This window comes from Argopecten irradians, chromosome 13 (genome assembly GCF_041381155.1).
Source record: "Argopecten irradians isolate NY chromosome 13, Ai_NY, whole genome shotgun sequence".
Lineage (NCBI taxonomy): Eukaryota > Metazoa > Mollusca > Bivalvia > Pectinida > Pectinidae > Argopecten > Argopecten irradians.
In genome coordinates, this window is record NC_091146.1 from 36,508,327 (window position 1) to 36,531,720 (window position 23,394).

The 23,394-nt window shown below is 41.8% G+C and overlaps 1 protein-coding gene across 3 annotated transcripts in view; it reads right to left on the minus strand.

The window, feature by feature from the left end:
- Positions 1 to 23,394, minus strand: part of LOC138306763 (protein sidekick-1-like) — a 101,861-nt gene extending 78,467 nt beyond the window's left edge. For all 3 annotated transcript variants that reach the window (XM_069247233.1, XM_069247232.1, XM_069247234.1), the window contains exon 1: positions 23,268 to 23,394. The gene's annotated coding sequence lies outside the window, so the exon portion shown is untranslated. The remainder of the gene's footprint in view (positions 1 to 23,267) is intronic.

A 23,394-nucleotide genomic window follows, 5' to 3' on the forward strand; every position in this document is an offset into this window, starting at 1 on the left:
CCAGTACCACGGTCTGGCCGACTTGTCAGGGTTACGACACAAGTTATGATCCCCCAGACCCTACAACATATTATATATATACAGGTCACATCGGTCCAGTACCACGGTCTGGCCGACTTGTCAGGGTTACGACACAAGTTATGATCCCCCAGACCCTACAACATATTATATATATACAGGTCACATGGTCCAGTACCACAGTCTGGCCGACTTGTCAGGGTTACGACACAAGTTATGATCCCCCAGACCCTACAACATATTATATATATACAGGTCACATCGGTCCAGTACCACGGTCTGGCCGACTTGTCAGGGTTACGACACAAGTTATGATCCCCCAGACCCTACAACATATTATATATATACAGGTCACATTGGTCCAGTACCACGGTCTGGCCGACTTGTCAGGGTTACGACACAAGTTATGATCCCCCAGACCCTACAACATATTATATATATACAGGTCACATGGTCCAGTACCACGGTCTGGCCGACTTGTCAGGTTACGACACAAGTTATGATCCCCCAGACCCTACAACATATTATATATATACAGGTCACATGGTCCAGACCACGGTCTGGCCGACTTTCAGGGTTACGACACAAGTTATGATCCCCCAGACCCTACAACATATTATATATATACAGGTCACATTGGTCCAGTACCACGGTCTGGCCGACTTGTCAGGGTTACGACACAAGTTATGATCCCCCAGACCCTACAACATATTATATATATACAGGTCACATCGTCCAGTACCACGGTCTGGCCGACTTGTCAGGGTTACGACACAAGTTATGATCCCCCAGACCCTACAACATATTATATATATACAGGTCACATTGGTCCAGCACCACGGTCTGGCCGACTTGTCAGGGTTACGACACAAGTTATGATCCCCCAGACCCTACAACATATTATATATATACAGGTCACATCGGTCCAGTACCACGGTCTGGCCGACTTGTCAGGGTTACGACACAAGTTATGATCCCCCAGACCCTACAACATATTATATATATACAGGTCACATCGGTCCAGTACCACGGTCTGGTCGACTTATCAGGGTTACAACACAAGTTATGATCCCCCAGACCCTACAACATATTATATATATACAGGTCACATCGGTCCAGTACCACAGTCTGGTCGACTTGTCAGGGTTACGACACAAGTTATGATCCCCCAGACCCTACAACATATAATATATATATATACAGGTCACATTGGTCCAGTACCACGGTCTGGCCGACTTGTCAGGGTTACGACACAAGTTATGATCCCCCAGACCCTACAACATATTATATATATACAGGTCACATTGGTCCAGCACCACGGTCTGGCCGACTTGTCAGGGTTACGACACAAGTTATGATCCCCCAGACCCTACAACATATTATATATATACAGGTCACATCGGTCCAGTACCACGGTCTGGCCGACTTGTCAGGGTTACGACACAAGTTATGATCCCCCAGACCCTACAACATATTATATATATACAGGTCACATTGGTCCAGTACCACGGTCTGGCCGACTTGTCAGGGTTACGACACAAGTTATGATCCCCCAGACCCTACAACATATTATATATATACAGGTCACATCGGTCCAGTACCACGGTCTGGCCGACTTGTCAGGGTTACGACACAAGTTATGATCCCCCAGACCCTACAACATATTATATATACAGGTCACATTGGTCCAGTACCACAGTCTGGCCGACTTGTCAGGGTTACGACACAAGTTATGATCCCCCAGACCCTACAACATATTATATATATACAGGTCACATCGGTCCAGTACCACAGTCTGGCCGACTTGTCAGGGTTACGACACAAGTTATGATCCCCCAGACCCTACAACATATTATATATATACAGGTCACATCGGTCCAGTACCACAGTCTGGTCGACTTGTCAGGGTTACGACACAAGTTATGATCCCCCAGACCCTACAACATATTATATATATACAGGTCACATCGGTCCAGTACCACAGTCTGGTCGACTTGTCAGGGTTACGACACAAGTTATGATCCCCCAGACCCTACAACATATTATATATATACAGGTCACATCGGTCCAGCACCACAGTCTGGCCGACTTGTCAGGGTTACGACACAAGTTATGATCCCCCAGATCCTACAACATATTATATATACAGGTCACATTGGTCCAGCACCACGGTCTGGCCGACTTGTCAGGGTTACGACACAAGTTATGATCCCCCAGACCCTACAACATATTATATATATACAGGTCACATCGGTCCAGTACCACAGTCTGGCCGACTTGTCAGGGTTACGACACAAGTTATGATCCCCCAGACCCTACAACATATTATATATATACAGGTCACATTGGTCCAGCACCACGGTCTGGCCGACTTGTCAGGGTTACGACACAAGTTATGATCCCCCAGACCCTACAACATATTATATATATATACAGGTCACATTGGTCCAGCACCACGGTCTGGCCGACTTGTCAGGGTTACGACACAAGTTATGATCCCCCAGACCCTACAACATATTATATATATACAGGTCACATTGGTCCAGTACCACGGTCTCTGGCCGACTTGTCAGGGTTACGACACAAGTTATGATCCCCCAGACCCTACAACATATTATATATATACAGGTCACATTGGTCCAGTACCACAGTCTGGCCGAACTTGTCAGGGTTACGACACAAGTTATGATCCCCCAGACCCTACAACATATTATATATATACAGGTCACATTGGTCCAGCACCACGGTCTGGCCGACTTGTCAGGGTTACGACACAAGTTATGATCCCCCAGACCCTACAACATATTATATATATACAGGTCACATCGGTCCAGTACCACGGTCTGGCCGACTTATCAGGGTTACGACACAAGTTATGATCCCCCAGACCCTACAACATATTATATATATACAGGTCACATCGGTCCAGTACCACAGTCTGGCCGACTTGTCAGGGTTACGACACAAGTTATGATCCCCCAGACCCTACAACATATTATATATACAGGTCACATTGGTCCAGTACCACAGTCTGGCCGACTTGTCAGGGTTACGACACAAGTTATGATCCCCCAGACCCTACAACATATTATTATATATATACAGGTCACATTGGTCCAGTACCACGGTCTGGCCGACTTGTCAGGGTTACGACACAAGTTATGATCCCCCAGACCCTACAACATATTATATATATACAGGTCACATCGGTCCAGTACCACGTCTGGCCGACTTGTCAGGGTTACAGGTTCACAAGTTATGATCCCCCAGACCCTACACATATTATATATATACAGGTCACATTGGTCCAGTACCACGGTCTGGCCGACTTGTCAGGGTTACGACACAAGTTATGATCCCCCAGACCCTACAACATATTATATATATACAGGTCACATCGGTCCAGTACCACGGTCTGGCCGACTTGTCAGGGTTACGACACAAGTTATGATCCCCCAGACCCTACAACATATTATATATATACAGGTCACATTGGTCCAGTACCACGGTCTGGCCGACTTGTCAGGGTTACGACACAAGTTATGATCCCCCAGACCCTACAACATATTATATATATACAGGTCACATTGGTCCAGTACCACGGTCTGGCCGACTTGTCAGGGTTACGACACAAGTTATGATCCCCCAGACCCTACAACATATTATATATATACAGGTCACATCGGTCCAGTACCACAGTCTGGCCGACTTGTCAGGGTTACGACACAAGTTATGATCCCCCAGACCCTACAACATATTATATATATACAGGTCACATTGGTCCAGTACCACGGTCTGGCCGACTTGTCAGGGTTACGACACAAGTTATGATCCCCCAGACCCTACAACATATTATATATATACAGGTCACATCGGTCCAGTACCACGGTCTGGCCGACTTGTCAGGGTTACGACACAAGTTATGATCCCCCAGACCCTACAACATATTATATATATACAGGTCACATTGGTCCAGTACCACGGTCTGGCCGACTTGTCAGGGTTACGACACAAGTTATGATCCCCCAGACCCTACAACATATTATATATATACAGGTCACATCGGTCCAGTACCACGGTCTGGCCGACTTGTCAGGGTTACGACACAAGTTATGATCCCCCAGACCCTACAACATATTATATATATACAGGTCACATCGGTCCAGTACCACGGTCTGGCCGACTTGTCAGGGTTACGACACAAGTTATGATCCCCCAGACCCTACAACATATTATATATATACAGGTCACATTGGTCCAGTACCACGGTCTGGCCGACTTGTCAGGGTTACGACACAAGTTATGATCCCCCAGACCCTACAACATATTATATATATACAGGTCACATCGGTCCAGTACCACAGTCTGGTCGACTTGTCAGGGTTACGACACAAGTTATGATCCCCCAGATCCTACAACATATTATATATACAGGTCACATTGGTCCAGTACCACGGTCTGGCCGACTTATCAGGGTTACGACACAAGTTATGATCCCCCAGACCCTACAACATATTATATATATACAGGTCACATCGGTCCAGTACCACGGTCTGGTCGACTTGTCAGGGTTACGACACAAGTTATGATCCCCCAGACCCTACAACATATTATATATATACAGGTCACATCGGTCCAGTACCACAGTCTGGCCGACTTGTCAGGGTTACAACACAAGTTATGATCCCCCAGACCCTACAACATATTATATATATACAGGTCACATTGGTCCAGTACCACGGTCTGGCCGACTTGTCAGGGTTACGACACAAGTTATGATCCCCCAGACCCTACAACATATTATATATATACAGGTCACATTGGTCCAGTACCACGGTCTGGCCGACTTGTCAGGGTTACGACACAAGTTATGATCCCCCAGACCCTACAACATATTATATATATACAGGTCACATCGGTCCAGTACCACGGTCTGGCCGACTTGTCAGGGTTACGACACAAGTTATGATCCCCCAGACCCTACAACATATTATATATATACAGGTCACATCGGTCCAGTACCACGGTCTGGTCGACTTGTCAGGGTTACGACACAAGTTATGATCCCCCAGACCCTACAACATATTATATATATACAGGTCACATTGGTCCAGTACCACAGTCTGGCCGACTTGTCAGGGTTACGACACAAGTTATGATCCCCCAGACCCTACAACATATATATATATATACAGGTCACATCGGTCCAGTACCACGGTCTGGCCGACTTGTCAGGGTTACGACACAAGTTATGATCCCCCAGACCCTACAACATATTATATATATATACAGGTCACATTGGTCCAGTACCACGGTCTGGCCGACTTGTCAGGGTTACGACACAAGTTATGATCCCCCAGACCCTACAACATATTATATATATACAGGTCACATTGGTCCAGTACCACGGTCTGGCCGACTTGTCAGGGTTACGACACAAGTTATGATCCCCCAGACCCTACAACATATTATATATATACAGGTCACATCGGTCCAGTACCACGGTCTGGCCGACTTGTCAGGGTTACGACACAAGTTATGATCCCCCAGACCCTACAACATATTATATATATACAGGTCACATCGGTCCAGTACCACGGTCTGGCCGACTTGTCAGGGTTACGACACAAGTTATGATCCCCCAGACCCTACAACATATTATATATATACAGGTCACATCGGTCCAGTACCACGGTCTGGCCGACTTATCAGGGTTACGACACAAGTTATGATCCCCCAGACCCTACAACATATTATATATATACAGGTCACATCGGTCCAGTACCACGGTCTGGCCGACTTGTCAGGGTTACGACACAAGTTATGATCCCCCAGACCCTACAACATATTATATATATACAGGTCACATTGGTCCAGTACCACAGTCTGGCCGACTTATCAGGGTTACGACACAAGTTATGATCCCCCAGACCCTACAACATATTATATATATACAGGTCACATTGGTCCAGTACCACGGTCTGGCCGACTTGTCAGGGTTACGACACAAGTTATGATCCCCCAGACCCTACAACATATTATATATATACAGGTCCACATCGGTCCAGTACCACGGTCTGGCCGACTTGTCAGGGTTACGACACAAGTTATGATCCCCCAGACCCTACAACATATTATATATATACAGGTCACATCGGTCCAGTACCACGGTCTGGCCGACTTGTCAGGGTTACGACACAAGTTATGATCCCCCAGACCCTACAACATATTATATATATACAGGTCACATCGGTCCAGTACCACAGTCTGGCCGACTTGTCAGGGTTACGACACAAGTTATGATCCCCCAGACCCTACAACATATTATATATATACAGGTCACATTGGTCCAGTACCACGGTCTGGCCGACTTGTCAGGGTTACGACACAAGTTATGATCCCCCAGACCCTACAACATATTATATATATATACAGGTCACATTGGTCCAGTACCACGGTCTGGCCGACTTGTCAGGGTTACGACACAAGTTATGATCCCCCAGACCCTACAACATATTATATATATACAGGTCACATTGGTCCAGTACCACAGTCTGGTCGACTTGTCAGGGTTACGACACAAGTTATGATCCCCCAGACCCTACAACATATTATATATATACAGGTCACATTGGTCCAGTACCACAGTCTGGTCGACTTGTCAGGGTTACGACACAAGTTATGATCCCCCAGACCCTACAACATATTATATATATACAGGTCACATCGGTCCAGTACCACGGTCTGGCCGACTTGTCAGGGTTACGACACAAGTTATGATCCCCCAGACCCTACAACATATTATATATATACAGGTCACATCGGTCCAGTACCACGGTCTGGCCGACTTGTCAGGGTTACGACACAAGTTATGATCCCCCAGACCCTACAACATATTATATATATACAGGTCACATCGGTCCAGTACCACGGTCTGGCCGACTTGTCAGGGTTACGACACAAGTTATGATCCCCCAGACCCTACAACATATTATATATACAGGTCACATCGGTCCAGTACCACAGTCTGGCCGACTTGTCAGGGTTACGACACAAGTTATGATCCCCCAGACCCTACAACATATTATATATATACAGGTCACATTGGTCCAGTACCACGGTCTGGCCGACTTGTCAGGGTTACGACACAAGTTATGATCCCCCAGACCCTACAACATATTATATATATACAGGTCACATCGGTCCAGTACCACGGTCTGGTCGACTTGTCAGGGTTACGACACAAGTTATGATCCCCCAGACCCTACAACATATTATATATATACAGGTCACATCGGTCCAGTACCACGGTCTGGCCGACTTGTCAGGGTTACGACACAAGTTATGATCCCCCAGACCCTACAACATATTATATATATACAGGTCACATCGGTCCAGTACCACGGTCTGGCCGACTTGTCAGGGTTACGACACAAGTTATGATCCCCCAGACCCTACAACATATTATATATATACAGGTCACATCGGTCCAGTACCACAGTCTGGTCGACTTGTCAGGGTTACGACACAAGTTATGATCCCCCAGACCCTACAACATATTATATATATACAGGTCACATCGGTCCAGCACCACGGTCTGGCCGACTTGTCAGGGTTACGACACAAGTTATGATCCCCCAGACCCTACAACATATTATATATATACAGGTCACATTGGTCCAGCACCACGGTCTGGCCGACTTGTCAGGGTTACGACACAAGTTATGATCCCCCAGACCCTACAACATATTATATATATACAGGTCACATCGGTCCAGTACACACGGTCTGGCCGACTTGTCAGGGTTACAACACAAGTTATGATCCCCCAGACCCTACAACATATATATATATACAGGTCACATTGGTCCAGCACCACGGTCTGGCCGACTTGTCAGGGTTACGACACAAGTTATGATCCCCCAGACACTACAACATATATATATATACAGGTCACATCGGTCCAGTACCACGGTCTGGCCGACTTGTCAGGGTTACGACACAAGTTATGATCCCCCAGACCCTACAACATATTATATATATACAGGTCACATCGGTCCAGTACCACAGTCTGGTCGACTTGTCAGGGTTACGACACAAGTTATGATCCCCCAGACCCTACAACATATTATATATATACAGGTCACATTGGTCCAGTACCACGGTCTGGCCGACTTGTCAGGGTTACGACACAAGTTATGATCCCCCAGACCCTACAACATATTATATATATACAGGTCACATCGGTCCAGTACCACAGTCTGGTCGACTTGTCAGGGTTACGACACAAGTTATGATCCCCCAGACCCTACAACATATTATATATATACAGGTCACATCGGTCCAGTACCACGGTCTGGCCGACTTGTCAGGGTTACGACACAAGTTATGATCCCCCAGACCCTACAACATATTATATATATACAGGTCACATCGGTCCAGTACCACAGTCTGGCCGACTTGTCAGGGTTACAACACAAGTTATGATCCCCCAGACCCTACAACATATTATATATATACAGGTCACATTGGTCCAGTACCACAGTCTGGTCGACTTGTCAGGGTTACGACACAAGTTATGATCCCCCAGACCCTACAACATATTATATATATACAGGTCACATCGGTCCAGTACCACGGTCTGGCCGACTTGTCAGGGTTACGACACAAGTTATGATCCCCCAGACCCTACAACATATTATATATATACAGGTCACATCGGTCCAGTACCACGGTCTGGCCGACTTGTCAGGGTTACGACACAAGTTATGATCCCCCAGACCCTACAACATATTATATATATACAGGTCACATGGTCCAGTACCACGGTCTGGTCGACTTGTCAGGGTTACGACACAAGTTATGATCCCCCAGACCCTACAACATATTATATATATATACAGGTCACATCGGTCCAGTACCACGGTCTGGCCGACTTGTCAGGGTTACGACACAAGTTATGATCCCCCAGACCCTACAACATATTATATATATACAGGTCACATCGGTCCAGTACCACGGTCTGGCCGACTTGTCAGGGTTACGACACAAGTTATGATCCCCCAGACCCTACAACATATTATATATATACAGGTCACATTGGTCCAGTACCACGAGTCTGGCCGACTTGTCAGGGTTACGACACAAGTTATGATCCCCCAGACCCTACAACATATTATATATATACAGGTCACATCGGTCCAGTACCACGGTCTGGCCGACTTGTCAGGGTTACGACACAAGTTATGATCCCCCAGACCCTACAACATATTATATATATATACAGGTCACATCGGTCCAGTACCACGGTCTGGTCGACTTGTCAGGGTTACGACACAAGTTATGATCCCCCAGACCCTACAACATATTATATATATACAGGTCACATTGGTCCAGCACCACGGTCTGGCCGACTTGTCAGGGTTACGACACAAGTTATGATCCCCCAGACCCTACAACATATTATATATATACAGGTCACATCGGTCCAGTACCACAGGTCTGGGCCGACTTGTCAGGGTTACGACACAAGTTATGATCCCCCAGACCCTACAACATATTATATATATACAGGTCACATTGGTCCAGTACCACGGTCTGGCCGACTTGTCAGGGTTACGACACAAGTTATGATCCCCCAGACCCTACAACATATTATATATATACAGGTCACATCGGTCCAGTACCACGGTCTGGCCGACTTGTCAGGGTTACGACACAAGTTATGATCCCCCAGACCCTACAACATATTATATATATACAGGTCACATTGGTCCAGTACCACAGTCTGGCCGACTTGTCAGGGTTACGACACAAGTTATGATCCCCCAGACCCTACAACATATTATATATATACAGGTCACATCGGTCCAGTACCACGGTCTGGCCGACTTGTCAGGGTTACGACACAAGTTATGATCCCCCAGACCCTACAACATATTATATATATACAGGTCACATCGGTCCAGTACCACAGTCTGGTCGACTTGTCAGGGTTACGACACAAGTTATGATCCCCCAGACCCTACAACATATTATATATATACAGGTCACATCGGTCCAGTACCACAGTCTGGCCGACTTGTCAGGGTTACGACACAAGTTATGATCCCCCAGACCCTACAACATATTATATATATACAGGTCACATTGGTCCAGTACCACAGTCTGGCCGACTTGTCAGGGTTACGACACAAGTTATGATCCCCCAGACCCTACAACATATTATATATATACAGGTCACATCGGTCCAGTACCACAGTCTGGCCGACTTGTCAGGGTTACGACACAAGTTATGATCCCCCAGACCCTACAACATATATATATATATACAGGTCACATCGGTCCAGTACCACGGTCTGGCCGACTTGTCAGGGTTACGACACAAGTTATGATCCCCCAGACCCTACAACATATTATATATATATACAGGTCACATCGGTCCAGCACCACGGTCTGGCCGACTTGTCAGGGTTACGACACAAGTTATGATCCCCCAGACCCTACAACATATTATATATATACAGGTCACATTGGTCCAGCACCACGGTCTGGCCGACTTGTCAGGGTTACGACACAAGTTATGATCCCCCAGACCCTACAACATATTATATATATACAGGTCACATCGGTCCAGTACCACGGTCTGGCCGACTTGTCAGGGTTACGACACAAGTTATGATCCCCCAGACCCTACAACATATTATATATATACAGGTCACATCGGTCCAGTACCACAGTCTGGCCGACTTGTCAGGGTTACGACACAAGTTATGATCCCCCAGACCCTACAACATATTATATATATACAGGTCACATCGGTCCAGTACCACGGTCTGGCCGACTTGTCAGGGTTACAACACAAGTTATGATCCCCCAGACCCTACAACATATTATATATATACAGGTCACATTGGTCCAGCACCACGGTCTGGTCGACTTGTCAGGGTTACGACACAAGTTATGATCCCCCAGACCCTACAACATATATATATATATACAGGTCACATTGGTCCAGTACCACGGTCTGGCCGACTTGTCAGGGTTACGACACAAGTTATGATCCCCCAGACCCTACAACATATTATATATATACAGGTCACATGGTCCAGTACCACGGTCTGGCCGACTTGTCAGGGTTACGACACAAGTTATGATCCCCCAGACCCTACAACATATTATATATATACAGGTCACATCGGTCCAGTACCACGGTCTGGCGACTTTGTCAGGGTTACGACACAAGTTATGATCCCCCAGACCCTACAACATATTATATATATACAGGTCACATCGGTCCAGTACCACGGTCTGGCCGACTTGTCAGGGTTACGACACAAGTTATGATCCCCCAGACCCTACAACATATTATATATATACAGGTCACATCGGTCCAGTACCACAGTCTGGCCGACTTGTCAGGGTTACGACACAAGTTATGATCCCCCAGACCCTACAACATATTATATATATACAGGTCACATTGGTCCAGTACCACGGTCTGGTCGACTTGTCAGGGTTACGACACAAGTTATGATCCCCCAGACCCTACAACATATTATATATATACAGGTCACATCGGTCCAGTACCACAGTCTGGTCGACTTATCAGGGTTACGACACAAGTTATGATCCCCCAGACCCTACAACATATTATATATATACAGGTCACATTGGTCCAGCACCACGGTCTGGTCGACTTGTCAGGGTTACGACACAAGTTATGATCCCCCAGACCCTACAACATATTATATATATACAGGTCACATTGGTCCAGTACCACGGTCTGGCCGACTTGTCAGGGTTACGACACAAGTTATGATCCCCCAGACCCTACAACATATTATATATATACAGGTCACATCGGTCCAGCACCACGGTCTGGTCGACTTGTCAGGGTTACGACACAAGTTATGATCCCCCAGACCCTACAACATATTATATATACAGGTCACATTGGTCCAGCACCACGGTCTGGCCGACTTGTCAGGGTTACGACACAAGTTATGATCCCCCAGACCCTACAACATATTATATATATACAGGTCACATCGGTCCAGTACCACGGTCTGGCCGACTTGTCAGGGTTACGACACAAGTTATGATCCCCCAGACCCTACAACATATTATATATATACAGGTCACATTGGTCCAGTACCACGGTCTGGCCGACTTGTCAGGGTTACGACACAAGTTATGATCCCCCAGACCCTACAACATATTATATATATACAGGTCACATTGGTCCAGTACCACGGTCTGGCCGACTTGTCAGGGTTACGACACAAGTTATGATCCCCCAGACCCTACAACATATTATATATATACAGGTCACATGGTCCATACACGTCTGGCTCAGTTTACACACGATCCACGTCTGGCCGACTTGTCAGGGTTACGACACAAGTTATGATCCCCAGACCCTACAACATATTTATATATACAGGTCACATTCGGTCCAGTACCACGGTCTGGCCGACTTGTCAGGGTTACGACACAAGTTATGATCCCCCAGACCCTACAACATATTATATATATACAGGTCACATCGGTCCAGTACCACGGTCTGGCCGACTTATCAGGGTTACGACACAAGTTATGATCCCCCAGACCCTACAACATATTATATATATACAGGTCACATTGGTCCAGTACCACAGTCTGGCCGACTTGTCAGGGTTACGACACAAGTTATGATCCCCCAGACCCTACAACATATTATATATATACAGGTCACATCGGTCCAGTACCACGGTCTGGCCGACTTGTCAGGGTTACGACACAAGTTATGATCCCCCAGACCCTACAACATATTATATATATACAGGTCACATCGGTCCAGTACCACAGTCTGGCCGACTTGTCAGGGTTACGACACAAGTTATGATCCCCCAGACCCTACAACATATTATATATATACAGGTCACATTGGTCCAGTACCACAGTCTGGCCGACTTGTCAGGGTTACGACACAAGTTATGATCCCCCAGACCCTACAACATATTATATATATACAGGTCACATTGGTCCAGTACCACGGTCTGGCCGACTTGTCAGGGTTACGACACAAGTTATGATCCCCCAGACCCTACAACATATTATATATATACAGGTCACATTGGTCCAGCACCACGGTCTGGTCGACTTGTCAGGGTTACGACACAAGTTATGATCCCCCAGACCCTACAACATATTATATATATACAGGTCACATCGGTCCAGTACCACGGTCTGGCCGACTTGTCAGGGTTACGACACAAGTTATGATCCCCCAGACCCTACAACATATATTATATATATACAGGTCACATGGTCCAGTACCACGGTCTGGTCGACTTGTCAGGGTTACGACACAAGTTATGATCCCCCAGACCCTACAACATATTATATATACAGGTCACATTGGTCCAGTACCACGGTCTGGCCGACTTGTCAGGGTTACGACACAAGTTATGATCCCCCAGACCCTACAACATATTATATATATACAGGTCACATTGGTCCAGTACCACAGTCTGGCCGACTTGTCAGGGTTACGACACAAGTTATGATCCCCCAGACCCTACAACATATTATATATATACAGGTCACATCGGTCCAGTACCACAGTCTGGCCGACTTGTCAGGGTTACGACACAAGTTATGATCCCCCAGACCCTACAACATATATATATATATACAGGTCACATCGGTCCAGTAACCACGGTCTGGCCGACTTGTCAGGGTTACGACACAAGTTTATGATCCCCCAGACCCTACAACATATTATATATATACAGGTCACATTGGTCCAGTACCACAGTCTGGTCGACTTGTCAGGGTTACGACACAAGTTATGATCCCCCAGACCCTACAACATATTATATATATACAGGTCACATCGGTCCAGTACCACAGTCTGGCCGACTTGTCAGGGTTACGACACAAGTTATGATCCCCCAGACCCTACAACATATTATATATATATACAGGTCACATGGTCCAGTACCACGGTCTGGCCGACTTGTCAGGGTTACGACACAAGTTATGATCCCCCAGACCCTACAACATATTATATATATACAGGTCACATCGGTCCAGTACCACGGTCTGGCCGACTTGTCAGGGTTACGACACAAGTTATGATCCCCCAGACCCTACAACATATTATATATATACAGGTCACATCGGTCCAGTACCACGGTCTGGCCGACTTGTCAGGGTTACGACACAAGTTATGATCCCCCAGACCCTACAACATATTATATATATATACAGGGTCACATTGGTCCAGTACCACGGTCTGGCCGACTTGTCAGGGTTACGACACAAGTTATGATCCCCCAGACCCTACAACATATTATATATATACAGGTCACATGGTCCAGTACCACGGTCTGGCCGACTTGTCAGGGTTACGACACAAGTTATGATCCCCCAGACCCTACAACATATTATATATATACAGGTCACATTGGTCCAGTACCACAGTCTGGTCGACTTGTCAGGGTTACGACACAAGTTATGATCCCCCAGACCCTACAACATATTATATATATACAGGTCACATTGGTCCAGTACCACAGTCTGGCCGACTTGTCAGGGTTACGACACAAGTTATGATCCCCCAGACCCTACAACATATTATATATATACAGGTCACATCGGTCCAGTACCACAGTCTGGTCGACTTGTCAGGGTTACGACACAAGTTATGATCCCCCAGACCCTACAACATATTATATATATACAGGTCACATTGGTCCAGTACCACACGGTCTGGCCGACTTATCAGGGTTACGACACAAGTTATGATCCCCCAGACCCTACAACATATTATATATATACAGGTCACATTGGTCCAGTACCACGGTCTGGCCGACTTGTCAGGGTTACGACACAAGTTATGATCCCCCAGACCCTACAACATATTATATATATACAGGTCACATCGGTCCAGTACCACAGTCTGGCCGACTTGTCAGGGTTACGACACAAGTTATGATCCCCCAGACCCTACAACATATTATATATATACAGGTCACATTGGTCCAGTACCACGGTCTGGTCGACTTGTCAGGGTTACGACACAAGTTATGATCCCCCAGACCCTACAACATATTATATATATACAGGTCACATCGGGTCCAGTACCACAGTCTGGTCGACTTGTCAGGGTTACGACACAAGTTATGATCCCCCAGACCCTACAACATATTATATATACAGGTCACATTGGTCCAGTACCACGGTCTGGCCGACTTGTCAGGTTACGACACAAGTTATGATCCCCCAGACCCTACAACATATTATATATATACAGGTCACATTGGTCCAGCACCACGGTCTGGCCGACTTGTCAGGGTTACGACACAAGTTATGATCCCCCAGACCCTACAACATATTATATATATACAGGTCACATTCGGTCCAGTACCACGGTCTGGCCGACTTGTCAGGGTTACGACACAAGTTATGATCCCCCAGACCCTACAACATATTATATATATACAGGTCACATTGGTCCAGCACCACGGTCTGGCCGACTTGTATATATATTATATAACTGTTAGGTTGGTGGGGTATAGACTGGGCTGTAGTATAACAAACATATTATATATTATATAACTGTTAGGTTGGTGGGGTATAGACTGGACTGTAGTATAACTGGACTGTAGTATAACAAACATATTATATATTATATAACTGTTAGGTTGGTGGGGTATAGACTGGGCTGTAGTATAACAAACAATTTATATATATATATATATATAACTGTTAGGTTGGTGGGGTATATAGACTGGGCTGTAGTATAACAAACATATTATATATTATATAACTGTTAGGTTGGTGGGGTATAGACTGGACTGTAGTATAACAAACAATATTATATATTATATAACTGTTAGGTTGGTGGGGTATAGACTGGGCTGTGTAGTATAACAAACATATTATATATTATATAACTGTTAGGTTGGTGGGGTATAGACTGGACTGTAGTATAACAAACATATTATATATTATATAACTGTTAGGTTGGTGGGGTATAGACTGGACTGTAGTATAACAAACATATTATATATTATATAACTGTTAGGTTGGTGGGGGTATAGACTGGACTGTAGTATAACAAACATATTATATATTATATAACTGTTAGGTTGGTGGGGGTATAGACTGGACTGTAGTATAACAAACATATTATATATTATATAACTGTTAGGTTGGTGGGGTATAGACTGGGCTGTAGTATAACAAACATATTATATAACTATTATATAACTGTTAGGTTGGTGGGGTATAGACTGGACTGTAGTATAACAAACATATTATATTATATATTATATAACTGTTAGGTTGGTGGGGTATAGACTGGACTGTAGTATAACAAACATATTATATATTATATAACTGTTAGGTTGGTGGGGTATAGACTGGACTGTAGTATAACAAACATATTATATATTATATAACTGTTAGGTTGGTGGGGTATAGACTGGACTGTAGTATAACAAACATATTATATATTATATAACTGTTAGGTTGGTGGGGTATAGACTGGGCTGTAGTATAACAAACATATTATATATTATATAACTGTTAGGTTGGTGGGGTATAGACTGGGCTGTAGTATAACAAACATATTATATATTATATAACTGTTAGGTTGGTGGGGTATAGACTGGGCTGTAGTATAACAAACATATTATATATATATAATGTTATATAGACTGGTTACTGTTAGGTTGGTGGGGTATAGACTGGGCTGTAGTATAACAAACATATTATATATTATATAACTGTTAGGTTGGTGGGGGTATAGACTGGGCTGTAGTATAACAAACATATTATATATTATATAACTGTTAGGTTGGTGGGGGTATAGACTGGACTGTAGTATAACAAACATATTATATAACTGTTAGGTTGGTGGGGTATAGACTGGACTGTAGTATAACAAACATATTATATATTATATAACTGTTAGGTTGGTGGGGTATAGACTGGGCTGTAGTATAACAAACATATTATATATTATATAACTGTTAGGTTGGTGGGGTATAGACTGGACTGTAGTATAACAAACATATTATATATTATATAACTGTTAGGTTGGTGGGGGTATAGACTGGGCTGTAGTATAACAAACATATTATATATTATATAACTGTTAGGTTGGTGGGGTATAGACTGGGCTGTAGTATAACAAACATATTATATATTATATAACTGTTAGGTTGGTGGGGTATAGACTGGGCTGTAGTATAACAAACATATTATATATTATATAACTGTTAGGTTGGTGGGGTATAGACTGGGCTGTAGTATAACAAACATATTATATATTATATAACTGTTAGGTTGGTGGGGTATAGACTGGACTGTAGTATAACAAACATATTATATATTATATAACTGTTAGGTTGGTGGGGTATAGACTGGACTGTAGTATAACAAACATATTATATATTATATAACTGTTAGGTTGGTGGGGGTATAGACTGGGCTGTAGTATAACAAACATATTATATATTATATAACTGTTAGGTTGGTGGGGGTATAGACTGGGCTGTAGTATAACAAACATATTATATATTATATAACTGTTAGGTTGGTGGGGGTATAGACTGGGCTGTAGTATAACAAACATATATTATATATTATATAACTGTTAGGTTGGTGTGGGGTATAGACTGGGCTGTAGTATAACAAACATATTATATATTATATAACTGTTAGGTTGGTGGGGGTATAGACTGGGCTGTAGTATAACAAACATATTATATATTATATAACTGTTAGGTTGGTGGGGTATAGACTGGGCTGTAGTATAACAAACATATTATATATTATATAACTGTTAGGTTGGTGGGGGTATAGACTGGGCTGTAGTATAACAAACATATTATATAACTGTTAGGTTGGTGGGGGTATAGACTGGGCTGTAGTATAACAAACATATTATATATTATATAACTGTTAGGTTGGTGGGGGTATAGACTGGGCTGTAGTATAACAAACATATTATATATTATATAACTGTTAGGTTGGTGGGGTATAGACTGGACTGTAGTATAACAAACATATTATATATTATATAACTGTTAGGTTGGTGGGGTATAGACTGGACTGTAGTATAACAAACATATTATATATTATATAACTGTTAGGTTGGTGTGGGGTATAGACTGGACTGTAGTATAACAAACATATTATATATTATATAACTGTTAGGTTGGTGGGGTATAGACTGGGCTGTAGTATAACAAACATATTATATATTATATAAACTGTTAGGTTGGTGGGGTATAGACTGGGCTGTAGTATAACAAACATATTATATATTATATAACTGTTAGGTTGGTGGGGGTATAGACTGGGCTGTAGTATAACAAACATATTATATATTATATAACTGTTAGGTTGGTGGGGTATAGACTGGGCTGTAGTATAACAAACATATTATATATTATATAACTGTTAGGTTGGTGGGGGTATAGACTGGACTGTAGTATAACAAACATATTATATATTATATAACTGTTAGGTTGGTGGGGTATAGACTGGACTGTAGTATAACAAACATATTATATATTATATAACTGTTAGGTTGGTGGGGGTATAGACTGGGCTGTAGTATAACAAACATATTATATATTATATAACTGTTAGGTTGGTGGGGTATAGACTGGGCTGTAGTATAACAAACATATTATATATTATATAACTGTTAGGTTGGTGGGGTATAGACTGGGCTGTAGTATAACAAACATATTATATATTATATAACTGTTAGGTTGGTGGGGTATAGACTGGGCTGTAGTATAACAAACATATTATATATTATATAACTGTTAGGTTGGTGGGGGTATAGACTGGGCTGTAGTATAACAAACATATTATATATTATATAACTGTTAGGTTGGTGGGGGTATAGACTGGGCTGTAGTATAACAAACATATTATATATTATATAACTGTTAGGTTGGTGGGGGTATAGACTGGGCTGTAGTATAACAAACATATTATATATTATATAACTGTTAGGTTGGTGGGGGTATAGACTGGACTGTAGTATAACAAACATATTATATATTATATAACTGTTAGGTTGGTGGGGGTATAGACTGGACTGTAGTATAACAAACATATTATATATTATATAACTGTTAGGTTGGTGGGGTATAGACTGGGCTGTAGTATAACAAACATATTATATATTATATAACTGTTAGGTTGGTGGGGGTATAGACTGGGCTGTAGTATAACAAACATATTATATATTATATAACTGTTAGGTTGGTGGGGGTATAGACTGGGCTGTAGTATAACAAACATATTATATATTATATAACTGTTAGGTTGGTGGGGTATAGACTGGGCTGTAGTATAACAAACATATTATATATTATATAACTGTTAGGTTGGTGGGGTATAGACTGGGCTGTAGTATAACAAACATATTATATATTATATAACTGTTAGGTTGGTGGGGGTATAGACTGGGCTGTTGTATAACAAACATATTATATATTATATAACTGTTAGGTTGGTGGGGGTATAGACTGGGCTGTAGTATAACAAACATATTATATATTATATAACTGTTAGGTTGGTGGGGGTATAGACTGGGCTGTAGTATAACAAACATATTATATATTATATAACTGTTAGGTTGGTGTGGGGTATAGACTGGGCTGTAGTATAACAAACATATTATATATTATATAACTGTTAGGTTGGTGGGGGTATAGACTGGGCTGTAGTATAACAAACATATTATATATTATATAACTGTTAGGTTGGTGGGGGTATAGACTGGGCTGTAGTATAACAAACATATTATATATTATATAACTGTTAGGTTGGTGGGGTATAGACTGGGCTGTAGTATAACAAACATATTATATATTATATAACTGTTAGGTTGGTGGGGTATAGACTGGACTGTAGTATAACAAACATATTATATATATATATAACTGTTAGGTTGGGGGGTATAGACTGGACTGTAGTATAACAAACATATTATATATTATATAACTGTTAGGTTGGTGGGGTATAGACTGGACTGTAGTATAACAAACACATATTATATATTATATAACTGTTAGGTTGGTGGGGTATAGACTGGGCTGTAGTATAACAAACATATTATATATTATATAACTGTTAGGTTGGTGGGGGTATAGACTGGGCTGTAGTATAACAAACATATTATATATTATATAACTGTTAGGTTGGTGGGGGTATAGACTGGGCTGTAGTATAACAAACATATATTATATAACTGTTAGGTTGGTGGGGGTATAGACTGGGCTGTAGTATAACAAACATATTATATATTATATAACTGTTAGGTTGGTGGGGTATAGACTGGACTGTAGTATAACAAACATATTATATATTATATATTATATAACTGTTAGGTTGGTGGGGGTATAGACTGGACTGTAGTATAACAAACATATTATATATTATATAACTGTTAGGTTGGTGGGGTATAGACTGGGCTGTAGTATAACAAACATATTATATATTATATAACTGTTAGGTTGGTGGGGTATAGACTGGACTGTAGTATAACAAACATATTATATATTATATAACTGTTAGGTGGTGGTGGGGTATAGACTGGGCTGTAGTATAACAAACATATTATATATTATATAACTGTTAGGTTGGTGGGGGTATAGACTGGGCTGTAGTATAACAAACATATTATATATTATATAACTGTTAGGTTGGTGGGGGTATAGACTGGGCTGTAGTATAACAAACATATTATATATATATTATATAACTGTTAGGTTGGTGGGGGTATAGACTGGGCTGTAGTATAACAAACATATTATATATTATATAATGTTAGGTTGGTGTGGGGTATAGACTGGACTGTAGTATAACAAACATATTATATATTATATAACTGTTAGGTTGGTGGGGTATAGACTGGGCTGTAGTATAACAAACATATTATATATTATATAACTGTTAGGTTGGTGGGGTATAGACTGGGCTGTAGTATAACAAACATATTATATATTATATAACTGTTAGGTTGGTGGGGGTATAGACTGGGCTGTAGTATAACAAACATATTATATATTATATATAACTGTTAGGTTGGTGGGGTATAGACTGGACTGTAGTATAACAAACATATTATATATTATATAACTGTTAGGTTGGTGGGGTATAGACTGGGCTGTAGTATAACAAACATATTATATATTATATAACTGTTAGGTTGGTGGGGGTATAGACTGGGCTGTAGTATAACAAACATATTATATATTATATAACTGTTAGGTTGGTGGGGTATAGACTGGGCTGTAGTATAACAAACATATTATATATTATATAACTGTTAGGTTGGTGGGGGTATAGACTGGGCTGTAGTATAACAAACATATTATATATTATATAACTGTTAGGTTGGTGGGGTATAGACTGGGCTGTAGTATAACAAACATATTATATATTATATAACTGTTAGGTTGGTGGGGGTATAGACTGGGCTGTAGTATAACAAACATATTATATATTATATAACTGTTAGGTTGGTGGGGGTATAGACTGGGCTGTAGTATAACAAACATATTATATATTATATAACTGTTAGGTTGGTGGGGGTATAGACTGGGCTGTAGTATAACAAACATATTATATATTATATAACTGTTAGGTTGGTGGGGGTATAGACTGGGCTGTAGTATAACAAACATATTATATATTATATAACTGTTAGGTTGGTGGGGGTATAGACTGGGCTGTAGTATAACAAACATATTATATATTATATAACTGTTAGGTTGGTGGGGGTATAGACTGGGCTGTAGTATAACAAACATATTATATATTATATAACTGTTAGGTTGGTGGGGGTATAGACTGGGCTGTAGTATAACAAACATATTATATATTATATAACTGTTAGGTTGGTGGGGGGTATAGACTGGGCTGTAGTATAACAAACATATTATATATTATATAACTGTTAGGTTGGTGGGGTATAGACTGGGCTGTAGTATAACAAACATATTATATATTATATAACTGTTAGGTTGGTGGGGTATAGACTGGGCTGTAGTATAACAAACATATTATATATTATATAACTGTTAGGTTGGTGGGGTATAGACTGGGCTGTAGTATAACAAACATATTATATATTATATAACTGTTAGGTTGGTGGGGTATAGACTGGGCTGTAGTATAACAAACATATTATATATTATATAACTGTTAGGTTGGTGGGGTATAGACTGGGCTGTAGTATAACAACAGGATACAACATTCTGATATACTACTGACTCAGACATAGTCTCCTATAAATCTTAATTTGGAATGTCCATCATTATATTTTCCCGTTGTTCGCTACCCGAGTAGGTTTGTGCTCCAATGACAACAATATTTACTAACATAACTGGGAGATTTTGTTTTCGGAATTAATCTATTGAAAACCAACAGGTTTGATGAATTCAATTGTGAAAATCATTTCAATAGACAAACATGTATGATGCCATATAAACAGATAAATGTATGCACTGTAAAATTCTTGTTTGTTATGTCTTAGGCCATCCTCGATACCCCAGGGGTTACGATCACTTACGATCTCTACACCCCAGGACTATATCATAGTGAAATTGAAGGCAGCTCAGCGGAAAACATTAACCAATCACAGGCCAGCAAAGATTTCCTTTGAAGACTACAGAGAGAGCGACGCCTAACATCAAAGTCTTACAGTCAACCACAGTGTACCGTTATATGGCTCCTTTGAGGTAAATCAAATGACTAAATTACCTGTTCTGTTCTGTTGCTTCCAGTTTTACTATGAGATTGTCCATGAGTGTAGAGATCGTAAGTGATCGTAACCCCTGGAGTATCAAGGATGGCTTTATATATACTCATTTCCCTGCACTGTTGATGTAATTAGATCATAACTGATTTTCAGCTCTCATACATTCATACTTTTAAAATTAAAACTTTTAAAAAGTTTTTAACAATTGATAATTAATGAAATATTAAAAGCTCTTCTTGATTCGTGAGTATGAAAAATACAGCACAAATGACTTCCAGTATCAGTATTATTAGTAAAGTGAATTAAAACAGCAGTTTGACTATTACATTGCGGTTTTCTGCTCGTGTTGTCGTACTCGCTATGTGTACCACACTTACGTGTAGTAGTTACATTGTTATATATTACACAGTATACCTACATCAACATTATGATAAATACAAATTAGTGAAGTAAGTGTCATACTTACCCCAGCTTAAGGTCAAAGTCATACACACAAAGACAAAATACTGGTAGATTTTCGACATTTTGATGTCAACTTCACAAAATTCACAATTTGTTTATAACAAGGAAGTATTGTCACGATGATTATTCTA